Source organism: Palaemon carinicauda, chromosome 6, assembly GCF_036898095.1.
Source record: "Palaemon carinicauda isolate YSFRI2023 chromosome 6, ASM3689809v2, whole genome shotgun sequence".
NCBI lineage: Eukaryota > Metazoa > Arthropoda > Malacostraca > Decapoda > Palaemonidae > Palaemon > Palaemon carinicauda.
The window spans coordinates 101,619,397-101,624,396 of NC_090730.1; positions in this window are offsets into that span (position 1 = coordinate 101,619,397).

Below are 5,000 nucleotides of genomic sequence, written 5' to 3' on the forward strand. Positions count from 1 at the left end.
AGGTTCAGTCTGTTTATGGTATCATAGAATCCCTCCCCCTGCTGTAGACGCTGTACTTGAAACTTTAGGTACGCTTCCTCTCCCTTTTATTTTGCTGACAATAAATCCTGGGAGACCTCTGGGGGCGCAGCTGCTCCAGTGGAAAGACTGACTACATCTAAGGGGTCTTGTTGGAAAGGATTGATCCAGTTATTTTCAAGCAGATCTACTAGTGATGATACGTCAGCTTCATCTCTCATAATGCGAGTTAATTCAAGGTCTGGATGACTTAGACTTGAACAATGGATGGATATTCTTTCCCGTAACTGCCTCACAGCAGCAGCTCGGTGTTCTGCTGTTAAATAATAGCAAGACACAGTGCCAGGTTTAAGACTAAATCCACGTGTACCACCAGCAGTTAGGGTGTCCTTGTTGACAGTTTCTTCAGTAGTTTGATCGACTGCAATGCGGGCAAATGGATTAGTTGAACTGGGTTTTACTGAAAATCCACCATTCAAATGAGTCATCTGTGCATAGTACACAGGGAGATATCTGGCATAGTTGGTTTTGTCCATCGCAAAACAACAAGGAATTACCTCGAGAATGCATGCTATATGAAGCAGTCAGTACCCTTCCCTGTCAGCTCGCAAGAGCCCAAGAAGTGTCTCAACCATTTCTATGTATATCATCCTGTATGATGCCAACGGACCCTTGTTTTTCATGTCACACATATATTCATGGAACAGCTGCAAGACTCTTTTGCAAGAGTTGTTTTCCAATACATCATGATAAATTGAAGCCCAAATGTTCTGATGCAATTCATTTAGTACACCTTTAGCTTCAGATAAACATGGTAGAGCATCAGGGTGTTTATCTTCTAGCCATTCCTGAAATGCATGCCAGGCAAGCCTCATTAAGGCTTCATACATAAGCTTATGAAAACGTACTGTGTTTCCCTTCTAGCACTTTCTTAATAGATCCCTCAGCAATAACTCCAGATTCCAAAGCTAAATCACGTAGTCCTGCATCACCATACATTTTTCCAATTGTAGACATAAAATTGCATATTATGTGGAAATACCCCATCATTAATACAATCTTTCCATATTTTTCTGGATACTTCCCTGCAATTTCTGTTGCCTTAGCAAACAAAGCTTGATCCAGGACTACTGCTATGCTGTCTAGGTGGAGTGATGACTGAATAGTGATGGATTGATGGAGGATTTCCTGAACAGTTGTCATTTCTGTTGCAGGAGCATTTATTGTAGGTAGTTACCCAACTGTGATGCAACTGGATTATTGTCTCTGGTTAAAATGTTGAAGCCTGTCCACGAACTTACTGTTTGATTTGTTGGATCCTGTGTCCTCTCTATTATAGATAGAATATTTCTCCGCTGTGCCCTCCAAGCAACATCCTTTAATACTTCAGAAAGGTCAGCTGGTGTTACTCGTGCTGGACCATTCCTTTTGCCTGCAGTATACACTGGAAGTGGTATGTCAGAGGATCTGATTGTTCTCTTCTTGTCCTTTTTGCTGATGGATAATTGTGGTTTAGGTGGGGCACATGTCATCGATTTGGCCTGTACAATTATTCCATTCACACGATGTGAAGTTCCTACTCCACTGAGTACCTCCTCTTGTCTGTCAATGTTACCAAATGCTAGCACTGTAGGAACACCAGGATGGATATCTGAAGGTAATGGGAGCCTATTGTTATCTGTGTTCTCTAGCTTTTCAAGACTGAGTGCAGTGTCAATCTCTCTAAAACTGAATATGAACATGAATGTCCCAATTGATTCAATGTCTTAATCAGCTCAACATTTCCTGTAAGTGTCTTTACAACCTAAGAAAACAGGACATGCTTGGGTGTAAGCACCTTACATACAGTCACACCAGAGATAATGTCTTGAGCAATTGACCATGACAACCTATTAACACGCAAGGTGGGTGCCTGTTCTTTTCCACAAAGTAAGATGCAGAGAAGCTTCATGAGATTGTCTGGTATGGGCAGATATCCTTCACTAAGTACTTGAGTGGGTGGAGGCCATTTTTTGTTCTGGGATTTCACATTTTATTTCACGACGTAAGAACTGGGCAATCTTGACTATTAAACATTCAAAGTCATCATTTTGGGTATATGCCTGAAGTTTGTTCTTTAACAGTACATTTTCATTAATGACTGATTCGTACGACAAATTGTCAGGTCTCAGATAGACCAGGCGAGATATGGTGAAGAAATATAATGCCTCTCCAAACTCAGCCTCAAGTTTACGGCGTAGATGGTTCTTTGTGGCCTCCGTAACTTCATTTATTCCTTTCTGGTTCATGAAGGTTATAACCTTTGATGTGAGCTCAGTTAAGGGAAGAATTCGTGGTTTATTGAAAAGATCATTAAGAATAAATTCACTCAACATTTTCATAGCTGCTTCCTCCACTTTCTGGTAAGGATCCTCTTCCTGCTGGTTGTCATCACTCTTTTCAGGTTTAGTACGAGTGTAGCCTTCGTAACAGGATTTATGATAGTGTGCCTCTGCTGCAACAATGTCTCTTGGTGTGATAGCAAGGATTCTTTCATCCATACGTTGAGTGGCAATGTCCCTAATCCTTTTATCAGCTCTTAGCTCAACTGTTGGTTTTAATGGCTCCCTGGTATTTTTATGTTTCATATATTTTGATGTTTTCAAACAGAATATGCACACCTTATCATACACTGTAGATTGAGGAGCAGGGCCTTCCCGGGATGATTGCCTAGGCATGAAGGCATCATCTTCTTTGAGTTCCAAACTTTCTTGGTTTCTTAGATTATCCAGGGCCTTTTTATGAGTGAAATTAGATCTACATTTTCTGTGATATAGTACACTTGATAAAGCTTTTGGGAATTCTTGTGGCAAGCTAAGTATTGATTTAAAGTTTCTTATTTCTGCAGCTTCACGTACGGTAATCCAGGAGGCTTCATCTTGAGGACTACTTAGTTCATTCAGTGTGGACAATTTCCCACATATAACACAGCTCTTAGGGTCCATTCTTGGTCGCTTTGTTGTAACTTCTTCATCAGCCATTTTGGTAGTCAAATAAGTCAAGTCTGAAACAAATATTTAGGGGCCGTTCAAATATTATATCGCCATCATATTAAATGTGTCAATAATTATAAATATTTATTAATTCTTTTAGAATTCTCTCAAAACACAAAATAAGACAAAGCATTGAATAAGTGAGCAAATAAGAACAAAAGGAATTACTTAAATATATAGGTAATGATATATATACATATCAATATACGTATAAATGTACAGTATATGACTCTAGTTTATAATTTGACAAAGCTGTGAACAGAGAAATACATGGTGAGCATTTGATATTTCAACAAATAACAATATTCAGAGGCTGAATATGACCAAAACATGAAAAAAATATAATAAAAATGGAACTATTCGCAACAAATAATGGAAAAAATTAGAGAAAAATCAAATTTTTCACTATTTTACTGGATATAAACAAATGAATAACAGATAACCACCCCAAAAGTATGCCATTTGATGCATTATGTTTTATACAACAAATTCATAACAATTAGGCATTGTTTCTACTGAATTAAAAGTGAACAAGAAGCATTCTTTGGAGATACACAATAATTTATTGGTTAGGGCAGCCATCTTTAAAGATGGCCGCTAAAATGCTATTAAGCTGGGCTTCTGCAATGTCCATCACTTATTTTCATACAACCCATATACCAAACTTACTGAAAAACATAGTGGTTATTAGTCCCCCAATATGGTAGTCAAATCTTGCCTGGCTCTTGGACTAATATTATTATGTAATTTCATGTGACTTTATTTCAAAATTTTAATTTGTCTGATTAACTTTTTTTTCAATCTTTTAATAAACTCGAATTCTAAAGACCCAGTACTGGATATCATAGATGCCAAATACTTTAATGATTCTACCTCCTAAATAATCTCCCCTTCAAATGATACTTCATTTTCCATTGAACACACCTTTCTCATCATCTCTGTCATGTTTTTATTCATATTGACCCTAACCTCATGTGATATTTCATGCATTCTGGTAAGCAAGCATTACAAATCCTTTGGTGTTCTACTAACAAGGACAACAATATCACCATTCTTTAAGTCTGCTTATTTCCTATTATCAATAGAGTCCAATCCTTCTCTACCATCCCCAACGGTTCTATGGATTGCAAAATCCATGAGGAGTATAAACAACATAGGTGACAACACATTCCCTTGGAGTATTCCACTCTTCACTGGAAAATCCTTTGGTAGGACTCTACTAACATTAACTTTGTACTTGCTATGCTCACGGACAGACGTAATCAAATTTACATATTTAAGAGGAACTCCATAATAATGCAGGACTCTCCACAAAATTGTTTGGTGCACACTATCAAAGGATTTTTCATAGTCCAAAAATGCCATTTATGCATGTACAATTATACAAACATTTGTATGATAGTACAGAAAAAAAATTATATCACACATACATATATTGTACAATATGATATACACGATTCCTAAAACAGAAATCATTTGCCACTTAGGTCTGGCTTGTTGAAAAACTTAAAGCCAAAATATCTTGCAGATATCTTGCATGTAAATGCATCGATTTTTCGCATTCTATTTCTCATGTTTAAATCGTTATCAAAATTTCTTTTATGAAGTTTATTCTAAGTTATTAAAATCAATCTATTCTTTACACACGATCAGTTAATAATGCGATTTTAATCTCTAACATAAACAAACATTGCATTTTCCTCTTGAGCATATCTTACATTTTCTTATGCTGTTCAATTCTCTTTACAAGAACTTTATCGGTTTGACCTATATGTATCTTTTCACATGAATTACGTGCATAGAATATACGCATCATTTAGTACTGCCAATGGAATTCTTTATAAGAGCTGTTTTCATTGTGTTTTTGCTTTTAAAATCTACATTTACATTGATTAATTTTTACATTTGAGGAACCTCTTTGAAAAAATATGAATAATAATACAAGATATC